Below are 14,920 nucleotides of genomic sequence, written 5' to 3'. Positions count from 1 at the left end.
ACAGATAAGTAGAACCATTTATCACACAAAAGACTTTCAAGACCCGCAGATGAAGGAAAACCCTAATGGTCGGAGAAAAATGTAACTAACCTCGTGGGTGCGACAATCTGGCTGCGGAGAGTCAAGGGATGATAGTGCAGATGAAGGCAAGCCCTAATGGTTGAAGAAGAATGTAACTAACCTCGTGCGCACGACAATCTGGCTGCAGAGAGTAGAAGGATGATAGAACAGAAATCTGGCTGTAGAGAGTAGAAGGATGATAGTCTGATTAACACAGGCAGAAAGATTTTTTAGGTTAGAAAGAATTGGTCAGCGTAGAAAGAAAATGTGTTAGACTTGATAATTAAAAACTGATTCTAGTTTTAAAATATATATATATAAGTTAAAATTTTATTATTAAATATAATATAATATTTAATTTATTTATTTTTGGTTTATTTTATTTTTTACTTTTAATTTAATTAATTTTAAATACTTAAATAAAAGACAGATGTTAATAAAAAAATTAATAATGTTATAAAATTTTAAAATTTATGAATTAAAGTTTAGTGTAAATAAAATTTTAAGTCAAATTTTATTTTTAAATTTTAAAATAGTGAAATAAAATATTTATAAAGTTTAAAAATAAAACATAAAAAATATTAAATTTATAATACTTAAATTTTAAGGATTTTAACAAAGTTTGTATAAAAAAAAATAAAGGTGGTTGTAAAGTATAAAGGTTGCCAAAAGTTTTATTTTTTTAATTTTTACCCACGCTTAATAAGCGTTGGTATATAAAGGTGGCTGAAAGTGTGTTTTGTTGTAGTGCATTTTCGAGAAAATAAAAAATGGTCTATAAATATAATAGAATTATTCTATTATTACTCACGGATAATAGTGAAATCAATAGCGCATAGTCAAAAGAAAATTATAACCTATTAAACATACTTTATGAGCAATGCTTTTAGGCGGTGCTAACGATTTAATAATTATCTTTGTAGTTCCAAAATATTCCAGTTTATGTTCGAAGTGTCTATCTAAGCTAATAAATGGAATTATTCATCTTTTGACAAAGACTTGTGACATATGTTATATCAATGACACTACTTCGTTTCGTTTTATCTAATCACTTTTTTTTTTTCAAATTTACCTTTCTATTCGAAATATATATTCCAAAAAATAGTTTCTTAATTACAATATTGATTTAGGACCCTCAATTCTCTTTTCTATAATCACTTTTAATGCATGTTCCGGAACGATAGGACAATTATGTTATTACTAAACTTGTTGAAGAGATGAAATAGAACCAAGTTATATCTTTTTTAATGAGAGGTTGAATCGAACTACGAATTGAATCAGTTTCTCATCAACAAAGAGCACAATACAAATAGTTTATGCAACTTCAACAACGGTAGGTAAACGTGCTTTAAAAAAAATCTATTAGATCGTGTTCTTTCTATGCTTGATTTTTGTTTTTGAACCGATGTGGGACTTCTTTACATTCTTTAACAATTATTAATTATTAACCTTTCTTTTGTCATAAAATAAATTAATGAAAATTATAATAATATTATATATTTAAATTTAACTTATTGTAAAACTAATAATTTTTAACCAATATTCAATTTTTTTTTCAAGTATCTTATATAAGAATTATAATATGATTAAATTGAGTTATAAAATCTATATTTGTAAACACAACTATAATCTTATCAAATCATGTTTTGGAATATTTATATATTTTTTTAATTTAGCAGAGTTTAAATTTTAAATTTTTGACGAAAATTTAATTCATATTATTTATTAATGTATTGTATGAATTATACTTTATTTTATTTATTTTGTAATAAATAAAAATATTTCACTCTTTATTTGGCATACTTCCTTTGAATTGTAATCCTTCAAAATTATTTTGAAGGATGCGCAGATTAATTTTTTACATCATAGTTAATTGTGTTCAAAATCAAATTCTTACATCCTAATTGTTCTATACATGACAAGGGACCTTATCTTCTCTTGCCCCCTCTCTTGAGAAGTCATTTAGTTAGAGGAGCGAATAAAAAAGGGACAAAGGCCCTACTAACTAGACGCCACAACATGTCTTCTATTTTTTTCATTTTAATAAGTTAGTTAGTTTGAGAAAAAAATCAAAATTAAAGTGTTTTTAGTGAAAATCAAATATTTAAAATAAAACTCTTTTTATTGGAGCTAAACTAATAAATCATTGTAATAGTTTTGTTATTAACATTTATATATAAGTTTGATAAAATAATATTCTTAAAAGTATCAAATTCTTGAAAATATTATTGAATTATCCTATTCTTTAAATAAAAGAAGAAAAAACCATTAGGCTCAATAATGACAAAAAAAAGTGTGATGTCCCACATTGTTAGATGAAGTGATAATAAGGATCCGGTATTATTATAAGAGGGGAGTTGGTGATTAGAAAAAATTATGAAGCCAAGCACTGAACACAAAGCAAACTATTCTTTCACCTTTTACTAAAGAATACCGTGTGTTCTTTGCAATATCTGACATATGCCTATTTTTGTTGGGTCCTCTAATCAGAAGCACCCTACAATTGAGTTTAAACTTTGAATTTTTCTTATCTATGAAAATTTAATTCATAATATTTATTAATGTATTATTTGAATTATACTTCAAAAAAATTTTAATAAATAAAAGTATTTCACTCTTTATCCGACAACATCCTCCCTTTTAATTGTAATCCTTCAAAATTATTTTCGTTTAGATGTGCAGATTAATTTTTTACACCATTGTTAATTCTCTTCAAAACTAAATTCTTACATTCTAATTGTTCTATGCATGACAAGGGACCTTATCTTCTCTTGCCCCCGTTCTTGAGAAGACTCAATCATTTAGTTAGAGGAGCAAATGAAAAAGGGACGAAGACCCTACTAACTAGGAACCACAACATTACTTTTATTTTTCATCTTAATAAGTTAGTTAGTTTGAGAAAAAAATCAACAAATGTCATTGTGTGCAAACCTGTAAAGTACACAACAAAAAACTACACTATTTTCCCTTCGGTCGCCGGCGTACGCTTCGGAGAGGAAAAAGGATAAAAAAAATTTGGACCATTTCTCGATTTGTGCGTGTCATTCTTGCGCAGGGGCCATGCTAATCTTCTCTATATCGTTCAAATTTTATCAAATGTCCCCGAAGGGACTTAACCATCTCTCTCTCATTCTTTAAAATACTTCATTCTTAAGTTAGAGGAGCGATGTGGGATCAATTTTAGAAAATGAATGGACAACTGCTATTTTTTGCTATTTTTTGTGATCGACTGCTAGAGTGTTTTTCGAGGAACGCATGTGTTCTATATAGAGAATGAGGGTCTTTCAAAGTATGCCCTCGATTTATAGGGTTTTTTCTTTTGAGGAAATATTGATTTTATGGGGGAAAAAGAATGGGGAGCTACCCATTATGTTATGTTGATAAGGTGTCCAAGGGCAAATCTAGGATTTAAAATCTAGTCGGGCTAAGTTATTTCCATAAAATTTACCCGGCTAGAATGATAATAATATGAAAAAAAAATATACGTAGTTTACGGTCGTTAGGTCCCTTCATCGACCAGAGAACTCAATAGCGACGATATTTCTCCCCGTCGTTATTTCCATTCGCATACAAACTGTTTTGAGTTACCCGGGCTGTACATAGACACTCCCTTGAAGTTGTCGATGCCTCTGTTAATCTAAGTAACATTCGTCATAATGACTATAACATAAGTTTATTAAATATCAAATACGAGTCATATACCTCGTTTGAAAGTACGAGTTTTAACCACCATCATATTAATAACTTCAATCCAAGTTAAAGCGTTTTTAGTGAAAATCAAATGATAAAAATAAAACTCTTTTTATTGGAGCTATACTAATAAATCATTGTAATAGTTTGTTATTAACATTTGATAAAATAATATATAGTTAAAAGTATCAAATTCTTGAAAGTATTATTGAATTATCTTATTCATTAAATAAAAGAAGAAAAAACACCATTAGCCTCAATAATGACAAAAAAGTGTGTTGTCCCACATTGTTAGATGAAGTGAAAATAGGGATTCGATATTATTATAAGAGGGGAGTTGGTGATTACAAAAAATTATGAAGCCAAGCACTGAACACAAAGTGAACTATTCTTTCGCCTTTTACTAAAGATTACCGTGTGTTCTTTTCAATACGTGGCATATGCCTATTTTTGTTAGGTTCTCTAATCAGAGGCACCCTACCATTGAGTTTAAACTTTGAATTTTTCTTTCACTCTTTATCTGACAACATACTCCCTAATTGTTTTGTGCATGACTATGGACCTTATCTTCTCTTGCACCCGCTCTCATAAACACTTAATCATTTAGTTAGAGAAGTGTGATCCACAATGTTAATCATTTAGTAAGTGTCTTATCTTAGTTAGTCGATGTAATATGTGTCTTAAGGAGGTTGAGACGATGTAGTATGTGTCGCTGGTATTTAGTGTATTATTTGGAGTATTACTGGTATTTTTTGGGTTATGTCGGGAATCATTGGTGCATATTGAGAATCGTGGATTGAGGTATCTAGATTTGTGGGTTTGAAACAATTAGGTTATATCTCTATTATTTTCTGTTGGATAATTTGGTTAGAGAGAAATCGTAGATCTTTCAACAATCTTAAATGACCGTTGCGGATCCAACACAATGTTATCATCCTAACATTATATGATGTTCGATGTGGGAAGCCGGTAGATTCAGTCGGAGAGCTCATTTCCTTTTTGGAAGATCTCCGCACATGTTAATTTTGTAATATTTGTGTGATATTTTTTATAAATTTAAAGTTTTTGTCATTATGTGTAAACGACTGTCCATTCATAATATTATTGCATGAATCATTTAAAAAAAGCATCATAGAGTTTTATTTCAGGGGTGGCAAAGTTCAAAAGCGAGAGAGCTTGGATATCAATCTTCCATTAAAGCTTCAACCAACATTTTGATATTTTTTTTTCAGGTGGAGTAAAGTGGGACAAGCACCCAGAAAGCTTTAAAAATCTTCTAGGAAGCATTCCCGATCAATTGATCGTGGACATTTACAATTGATCGGGAATGCTTCCTAGAAGATTTTTAAAGCTTTCTGGGTGCTTGTCCCGTTTTACTCCACCTGAAAAAAAAATCAAAATGTTGGTTGAAGCTTTAATGGAGGATTGATATCCAACCTCTCTCGCTTTTAAACTTTGCCACCCCTGAAATAAAACTCTATGATGCTTTTTTTAAATGATTCATGCAATAATATTATGAATGGATAGTCGTTTACACATAAAGACAAAAACTTTAAATTTATAAAAAAAAATCACACAAATATTACAAAATTAACATGTGCGGAGATCTTCCAAAAAGGAAATGAGCTCTCCGACTGAATCTACCGGCTTCCCACATCGAACATCATATAATGTTAGGATGATAACATTGTGTTGGATATGCAACGGTCATTTAAGATTGTTGAAAGATCTACCATTTCTCTCTAACCAAATTATCCACTAGAAAATAATAGAGATATAACCTCATAGTTTCAAACCCACAAATCTAGCTACCTCAACCCACGATTCTCAATACGCACCAATGATTCCCGACATAACCCAAAAAATAGAAGTAATACTCCAAATAATACACTAAATACCAGCGACACATACTACATCGTCTCCACCTCCTTAAGACACATACTACATCGACTAACTAAGATAAAACACTTACATATATATTTATCATCAGTTAGAATACCATTGTGGATCACACTTCTCTAACTAAATGATTGAGTCTTCGTGAGAGCAGGTGCAAGAGAAGATAAGGTCCTTAGTCATGCGCAAAACAATTAGGGAGTATGTTGTCAGACAAAGAGTGAAATACTTTTATTTATTACAACTTTTTTTAAGTATAATTCAAATAATACATTAATAAATAATATAAAATAAATTTTCGTAGATAAGAAAAATTCAAAGTTTAAACTCAATTGTAGAGTGACTCCGATTAGAGGACCTAACAAAAATAGGCGTATGCCACGTATTGCAAAGAACACACGGATCTTTAATAAAAGGAGAAAGAATAGTTCGCTTTGTCTTAAGTGTTTGGCTTCATAATTTTTTGTAATCACCAACTCCCCTCTTATAATAATATAGAATCCCTATTTTCACTCCATCTAACAATGTGGGACAACACACTTTTTTTGTCATTATTGAGGCTAATGGTGTTTTTTCTTCTTTTATTTAAAGAATAGGATAATTCAATAATACTTTGAAGAATTTGATACTTTTAACTATATATTATTTTATCAAATATTAATAACAAACTATTACAATGATTTATTAGTATAGCTCCAATAAAAAGAGTTTTATTTTTAACATTTGATTTTCACTAAAAACGCTTTAATTTGGATTGAAGTTATTACTATGATGGTGGTTATAACTCGTACTTTCAAACAAGGTATATGACTCGTATTTAATATTTAATAAGCATATCTTATAATCATTATGAAGAATGTTACTTAGATTAACAGAGGCATCGACACCTTCAAGGAAGTGTCTATGTACAGCCCGGGTAACTCAAAACAGTTTGCACGCGAATGGAAATAACGACGGGGAGAAATATCGTCGCTATTGAGTTTTTCGGTCGATGAAGGGACCTAACGACCGTAAACTACATATATTTTTTTTCATATTATTATCATTCTAGCCGGGTAAATTTTATGGAAATAACTTAGCTCGACTAGATTTTAAATCCTAGCTCTGCCCTTGGACACCTTATCAACATGACATAATGGGTAGCTCCCCATTCTTTTTCTCTCATAAAATCAATATTCCCTCAAAAGAAAAAACCCTATAAATTGAGGGCATACTTTGAAAGACCCTCATTCTCTATATAGAACACATGCATTCCTGGAAAAACACTCTAGTAGTCGATCACAAAAAATAGCAGTTGTCCATTCATTTTCTAAAATTGATCCCACATCGCTCCTCTAACTTAAGAATGAAGTCTTTTTAAAAATGAGAGAGATGGTTATGTCCCTTCGGGGACATTCGATAAAATTTGAACGATACAGAGAAGATTAGCATGGCCCCTGCGCAAGAATGACACGCACAAATCGAGAAATGATCCAAATTATTTTTACCCTTTTTCCTCTCCGAAGCGTACGCCGACGACCGAAGGGAAAATAGTGTAGTTTTATGTTGTGTACTTTACCGGTTTGCACACAATGACATTTGTTGATTTTTTTCCTCAAACTAACTAACTTATTAAGATGGAAAAATAAAAGACATGTTGTGGCTCCTAGTTAGTAGGGTCTTTGTCCCTTTTTCATTCGCTCCTCTAACTAAATGATTGAGTCTTTTCGAGAGCGGGGCAAGAGAAGATAAGGTCCCTTGTCATGCATAGAACAATTAGAATGTAAGAAGTTATTTTTGAAGAGAATTAACTATGGTGTAAAAAATTAATCTGCGCATCTAAACGAAAATAATTTTGAAGGATTACAATTAAAAGGGAGTATGACAGATAAAGAGTGAAATACTTTTATTTATTACAATTTTTTTGAAGTATAATTCAAATAATACATTAATAATTATTATGAATTAAATTTTTGTAGTTAAGAAAAATTCAAAGTGTAAACTCAATTGTAGGGTGCCTCTGATTAGAGGACCAAACATAAATAGGCGTATGCCACATAATGTAAAGAACACACGGTATTCTTTAGTAAAAGGCGAAAGAATAGTTCGCTTTGTGTTCAATGCTTTATTTCTTAATTTTTTCTAATCACCAACTCCCCTCTTATAATAATATCGGATCCTTATTTTCACTTCAACTAACAATGTGGGACATCACACTTTTTTTGTCATTATTGAGCCTAATGGTTTTTTCTTCTTTTATTTAAAGAATAGGATAATTCAATAATATTTTCAAGAATTTTATACTTTTAAGTATATTATTTTATCAAACTTATATATAAATGTTAATAACAAAACTATTACAATGTTTTATTAGTTTAGCTTCAATAAAAAGAGTTTTATTTTAAATATTTGATTTTCACTAAAAACGCTTTAATTTTGATTTTTTTCTCAAACTAACTAACTTATTAAAATGAAAAAAATAGAAGACATGTTGTGGTTTCTAGTTAGTAGGGCCTTTGTCCCTTTTTTATTCGCTCCTCTAACTAAATGACTTCTCAAGAGCGGGGGAAAGAGAAGATAAGGTCCCTTGTCATGCATAGAACAATTAGGATGTAATAATTTGATTTTGAACACAATTAACTATGATGTAAAAAATTAATCTACGCATCTAAACGAAAATAATTTTGAAGGATTACAATTCAAAGGAAGTATGCCAAATAAAGAGTGAAATACTTTTATTTATTACAAAAAAAAATAAAAATAAAATATAATTCAAACAATACATTAATAAATAATATGAATTAAATTTTTGTCAATAAGAAAAATTTAAAATTTAAACTCTGCTAAATTAAAATAATATATAAATATTCCAAAACTTGATTCGATAAGATTATAGTTGTGTTTACAAATATAGATTTTATAACTTAATTTAATCATATCCTAGACCAGCAAAGTAAGGTCTTTGTATAACTCAATTTAATCATATTATAACTCTTATATAAGATACTTGAAAAAAAAATTAAATATTAGTTAAAAATTATTAGTTTTACAATAAGTTAAATTTAAATATATAATATTATTATAATTTTCATTAATTTATTTTATCATAAAAGACAGGTTAATAATTAATGATTATGAAAGAATGTAAAGAAGGCCCACATCGGTTCAAAAACAAAAAACAAGCAGAGAAAGAACACGATCTAATAGATTTTTTTTAAATCACGTTTACCAATCGATGTTGAAGTTGCATAAACTATTTGCATTGTGCTCTTTGTTTACGAGAAACTGATTCAATTCGTAGTTCGATTCAACCTCTCATTAAAAAAGATATAACTTGGTTCTATTTTATCTCTTCAACAAGTTTAGTAATAACATAATTGTTTGTCCTATCGTTCCGGAACAGGTATTAAAAGTGATTATAGAAAAGAGAATTGAGGGTCCTAAATCAATATTGTAATTAAGAAACCATTTTTTGGAATATATATTTCGAGTAGAAAAGCAACTTTCACAAAAAAAAAGTGATTAGCTAAAACGAAACGAAGTAGTGTCATTGACATAACAGATGTCACAAGTCTTTTTCAAAAGATGAATAAGTCCATTTATTTGCTTAGATTGACACTTCGAACATAAACTGAAATATTCTGGAACTACAAAGATAATTATTAAATCGTTAACACCGCATAAAAGCATTGCTCATAAAGTATGTTTAATTGGTTATAATTCTCTTTTTACTCTGCGCTATTGATTTCACTATTATTCGTGAGTAATAATAGAATAATTCTATTATATTTATAGACCATTCTTTATTTTCTCAAAAATGCACTACAACAAAACACACTTTTAGCCACCTTTATATGCCAACGCTTATTAAGCGTGGGTAAAAATTAAAAAAGTAAAAACTTTTGGCAACCTTTATACTTTACAACCACATTTATTTTTTTTATATACAAACTTTGTTAAAAACCTTGAAATTTAACTATTATAAACTTAATAATTTTTATGTTTTATTTTTAAACTTTATAAATATTTTATTTCACTATTTTAAAATTTTAAAATAAAATTTGACTTAAAATTTTATTTACGCTAAAATTTAATTCATCAATTTTAAAATTTTTATAACATTATTAATTTTTTTATTAACATTTGTCTTTTATTTAAGTATTTAAAATTAATTAAATTAAAAGTAAAAACTAATATAAACCAAAATTAAATAAATTAAACATTATATTATATTTAATAATAAAATTTTAACTTATATATATAAGTATTTTAAAACTAGAATCTGTTTTTAATTATCAAGCCTAACTCATTTTCTTTCAAAGCTGACCAATTCTTTCTAACCTAAAAAATCCTTCTGTCAGTGTTAATTAGACTATCATCCTTCTACTCTTTACAACCAGATTTCCGTGCTATCATCCTTTTACTCTCTGCAGCCAGATTATCGTGCACACGAGGTTAGTTACATTCTTCTTCAACCATTAGGACTTGCCTTCATCTGTACTATCATTCATTGACTCTCCGCAGCCAGATTGTCGCACCCACGAGGTTAGTTACATTCTTTTCCGACCATTAGGGTTTTCCTTCATCTGCGGGTCTTGGAAGTCTTTTGAGTGATAAATGGTTCTACTTATCTGTTTTAAGGATGCAACAAGGTTTATATGCGATTTATTTAGGTCACTGGTTTTATTTTTCATGTTTGGCTCATAGATTTTCCCCTTGTTATAGTGTTTTGGATTTCTCAGTTATTTTCAGTTGGATTTTGTTGCTAGGTTATTATCACTACACTAGATGATTAAACCATCTTTATGAGTGAGAAATGGTTATACTTCTTTGTTTTAAGGATGAATTAGAATATATATTTGACTTATTTAGTTGAACCATCTTTATGAGTGAGCTGTTGTACTCTCCATACAAATTACAACTTACAAGCGCACTCACATGTATATAGTTTGTATAAAATCCAGATGATTAGCTCGCAACCTTTAATTTCCTAAGTCATAATATGTTTTCCCTTGATATGTTAGTTTGTGTAATAATATTCGTGCCTGCATTATAGTGTGATGATGAAAGTGGTCACATAATTCTGATTTAGCTACAGGGATACAACTTGAACTAATTTGAATCCCAATAAATTAGGGTTGAAGAAATATCCATTATCGTGTGTTTGAATTCTGCATCTGCTTATAAATCATACAAATCTTTCAATTAAACTGAGACAGAGGTTGTTTATAATCAAACAGCAAACAATAGTCCTGGTATTAGATTAGCGTCTAAGAATACATATCTTTTTCGAGGATCTCTTAACATTGTTCGTCTCTACAAGAAATGATTTATTCTTTGTTGTATGCACATGTTTGACGAATTTGGATATATATGAATTTGGTATTTGCTGGTACAGTGGTATTAAAAATCATCACAATCACAAGAAAGGAAGAGGTGGATGAATTCCTTGTAATTTTACTTGTTTATGGTGACATTTAATATAGGTTTTATTAGGAAGGGTGTTATGAATTCCCCAATCGTTATGCCCGATCAAGGCTTCTTTGGTTGTTCCTAATTGGATTCCTTTAATTTTCTATCACCTGTCAATGTACTTTCTTGTCTTTATTGAGTATTTTTTTGTTTGATATGTATAAACTTATAAAATCAGTTTTATACAGGTGCAGAAAACGAGTACTAGTCACCAAAGTAAATGGAATGTTTGGAAACTATTCTACCACTGGTGCTTATATTATATTAATGGAAAGGCCTATAACATAACTGGGGGTTACATAGTATTATTAAAAAAGTTAGTTTTTAACCAATGGATAAATATAACTTGTGTCTGTTGGATCAGATGGACAGTTGTTGTCGCACCATTAGTAGATTATATTTTTCCATTATGCTTATATTATATCAATGGAAAGGCCTATAACATAACTGGGGTTACATAGTATTGTTAAAAAAGTTAGTTTTTAACCAATGGATAAATATAACTTGTGTCTGTTGGATCAGATGGACAGTTGTTGTAGCACCATTAGTAGATTATGTTTTGTCATATAATGTTATCAGGGTATCAAGGTAGATTGTTTAACAGAAAGATTATATTTTGAACGAATAGTTTTAAAATGCCCACATTATTTAACGATACAATCATTTATCCATGTGGGTGTAGGTTTTCTCAAATAACTTCTCCTAATCTTATTCTCCAATAATTCTAAGAAAGAGTCAGACTAGAAGGTTAGTATTCAGTAATAATAATTGTTTCACAAAATGATGATTTCAAAACTAAGGGTGAATGCATTTGTAGGTATCGCCTTCATCAACACTTTAATAGTCATTTGAGTCCCTCAATGTGAAAAAATTTGATAGTATTGATCTTTCTTTCGCCAAAGGTATGTTGGTTTTGATTTCATGGTGATTATGACTTTGTTTCAATGGGAAATATAAAAGGGAACTTTGTAGGGAGGAGAGTATAGATTTCCACACTATTCATTTCTTGTTTATAACCTAGGGATCTATTCTCATTTTATAGGACCTGAAATGAAATATAAAATGAATATAAGTTGTTTAGTATAAAGGACAAACTTGACTGGATATTGGTATGCTAACAATTACAATGTGTTGTTATCCTTTACTCTTACATCTCTTTGTGAAAATTTTCTTGTTATGATCCATATAGATTGCATTGACAGGATGGTGAATTCCATAGGCATGTCGGAGGAGATTTCTCCCTCACTCAAGCACATAGTGAATCTATTTGATGAAAGTAGTCAAAGGTCATCCATTATGTTTACTTCAGTTGATAGTGTAAATGAAGAATTTCATGAAAATTACAACATTAATGATAATGCCGAGTTGGATGATACTGGAATTGAAGATTTTGCAACATGGGGTTTCGAGAATGAAGATCCGAATGGGGAAGACCCGATTTCCGGAGGTGATTATGAGGTTGTCTTTCAAACCTTCTTAACTTATGTCATTTGGGTTAAATGTTTAAAATATTATAAAAATAAAGTATTTGGTTGATTATTTGAATGAATTTATTCATGGTGGGAAATATATGTATTATTTCAGAAAATACATATCATGAGTACAACATTGTTTTTTTGTATTTATATTTAGGCATGTATTCTATGGCATTGTTTTTGGATCCCTAGTTTTCATATTATGGGCATTTTTGCAAATGCATTTAAAAAAAACTTTTCAACGTGATTGCAAAGGTCAAGTTTCTAAAAACAAGGGATTTAAGTGTTCACTCTGTTCGGGAAAATCTTTGACAATCATGGCATAACGTTAAATGAAGAATTTTTTTAGAAAGAAAATAAAAATAAATCAAACACACGACATTTTCTCCATTTCAAACATAATATTTCTTGAGCGTATCAAGATTAAAAGGGGATGAGCATTCATCGCCATCGAGAGAAGTGAAACGCACAACTCCTCTTGAAAAGATATGTTTGATGACAAAAGGTCCCTCCCATGGCTGTTGGAACTTCCCTCTAGGATCCTACAACTTTCAGGTCTTCTTGAAAACAAGATCTCCGACAACAAGAAGAGTCATGCGTCTCAGAAGAGTCATTTAACTCATAACCGGTCATCCTTTTTATGATGTAGTAGATTGGCACATCTTCTTTGATTTTATTCTCCTGGGCTAGAATGCTCTCTATGGATGACTCAGTGATATGAAGTGAAGAATCAAAGAACTCTTGGCCTCAGAGACATGAGGATAGGAAGGGATTGCAAATACGCCTTCACCTTCTCGAGGACATGTTAATGAGTATCACTCCAGACAACTTTTGACCCTTCTTCAAAAGCTTGAAGAGAGAATCACAATTGGAAGTGAGCTTACTAATGTAGCGACTAATATATTGAATTTTGTCCAAAAATCCCCGAACCTCTCGCTCATTTCAGGGTGCTGGCATGGCTTTGATGGCCGCAATCTTGCTAGAGTCGAGTAGGAACTCAAAATTTTCAAGTACATATTGTGGCACCGTTTAGGGTATTTCTGGGTGAACAGTTCCGGTAGGATGATCACCATTTTCGAGAAAATAAAGAATGGTCTATAAATATGATGGAATTATTCTATCATTGCTCACTAATAATAGTGAAATTAATAGCGCAAAATCAAAAGAGAATTGTTACCAATTAAACATACTTTGGAGCAATACTTTTATGCGGTGATAATGATTTAATAACTATCTTTGTAGTTCCATTATATTTCAGTTTATGCTCGAAGTGTCTATCTAAGCGAATATATATAATAAATAGTATAAGGAATATATAACTAAATAAATGGACTTATTCATCTTTTGACATAGACTTGCGACATTTGTTATGTCAATGACAATACTTCGTTTTGTTTTGTCTAGTCACTTCTGTTAGATAAAATTAGACCGGTTAAATAGAACTTAACAAAAACAAACTTCCTGTGCAGGAACGGTTAAAAAATCAGGATCGGTCAAGTAATCCAACCGATCAAGCAACCCAAATGGCCAAGAACCTAACCAATCAGGAAAACAAGACAGGTTAGAAGACAAGGCAAAAGATGTAACCAAAACCGAACAAACCTGAAGCTATGAAAAACCTAAAGTCATCCGGTTAACTCAAACAACCGGTAGACATTCTAAACCGAAATACATCAATCCATAAAACTAATGAAGAAGCTACTTAGAGAAAGAAGCCAAGAACATCAAACTAAGTACAATCTACAAATCGGTGCAAACAAACACTTTGAGTATCAGCGGAAGATGATACCAAAGAGACAGACTGTAACATTGCCCTATCCATACAAGTCTGAGGATACTCTACAGGATGCAGAAAACCGCCTGAAGAAGATCTTTCCATTCTGGGATAAGTTAGAGGCACAAAATTCCAGGTGCAGGCAACTGTCCAACCGATAGTGCTACATTAAGTAAAAGACAAACCTAGCCGGTTTGACCTACGCACTAGAAGCCTAAACTGCCAGGTCTGAATCACTGAACCTCTGCTCAACCAATCAAATTCAAGGAAAAGAAATGTGATCGTTGGCACATTTCACCTATAAAAGAAGGAGCTGAAGAGGAGTAAATGCAGTTACAAGTTACAAGAGAAAACATTTAAGAGTTGCACCAACCCATGTTATAAGTGGTCTTTATCTCTCTAAATTAAAAGAGCTTAAGTGTGCATTTGAAGTGAGATTACAATTTCGGTGAGAATTGTACGAGTGTTATCGAGCAGCAAATAAGTCTCGATCGGATTGTGCGTGTGTATTCCTTAGTGAATATCCTTCTCGCGGTTTCGAGAAGAAGGGGTGACGTAGGAGTTTTATCTCCGA

General features: G+C 30.6%; 6 non-coding genes across 6 annotated transcripts; 3 read left to right on the top strand and 3 right to left on the bottom strand.

Moving 5' to 3' along the window:
• Positions 1 to 2,440: 2,440 nt before the first annotated feature.
• LOC124922940 lies at positions 2,441 to 2,555 on the top strand. Its single transcript, XR_007097986.1, has one exon. It is a non-coding gene; the product is annotated as a U5 spliceosomal RNA (small nuclear RNA).
• A 514-nt stretch (positions 2,556 to 3,069) lies between these two features.
• Positions 3,070 to 3,172, bottom strand: LOC124923010. The gene has a single exon (XR_007098052.1). It is a non-coding gene; the product is annotated as a U6 spliceosomal RNA (small nuclear RNA).
• A 937-nt stretch (positions 3,173 to 4,109) lies between these two features.
• On the top strand, positions 4,110 to 4,225 carry LOC124922898. Its single transcript, XR_007097948.1, has one exon. It is a non-coding gene; the product is annotated as a U5 spliceosomal RNA (small nuclear RNA).
• Positions 4,226 to 5,986: 1,761 nt separating this feature from the next.
• LOC124922982 lies at positions 5,987 to 6,099 on the bottom strand. Its single transcript, XR_007098025.1, has one exon. It is a non-coding gene; the product is annotated as a U5 spliceosomal RNA (small nuclear RNA).
• A 926-nt stretch (positions 6,100 to 7,025) lies between these two features.
• LOC124923012 lies at positions 7,026 to 7,128 on the top strand. The gene has a single exon (XR_007098053.1). It is a non-coding gene; the product is annotated as a U6 spliceosomal RNA (small nuclear RNA).
• Positions 7,129 to 7,640: 512 nt separating this feature from the next.
• LOC124922931 lies at positions 7,641 to 7,756 on the bottom strand. The gene has a single exon (XR_007097977.1). It is a non-coding gene; the product is annotated as a U5 spliceosomal RNA (small nuclear RNA).
• Positions 7,757 to 14,920: the final 7,164 nt, after the last annotated feature.

This window comes from Impatiens glandulifera, chromosome 1 (genome assembly GCF_907164915.1).
Source record: "Impatiens glandulifera chromosome 1, dImpGla2.1, whole genome shotgun sequence".
Classification (NCBI taxonomy): domain Eukaryota; kingdom Viridiplantae; phylum Streptophyta; class Magnoliopsida; order Ericales; family Balsaminaceae; genus Impatiens; species Impatiens glandulifera.
Note: the sequence above shows the minus strand (reverse complement) of the source record. Positions and strands in the feature narration are given on the sequence as shown.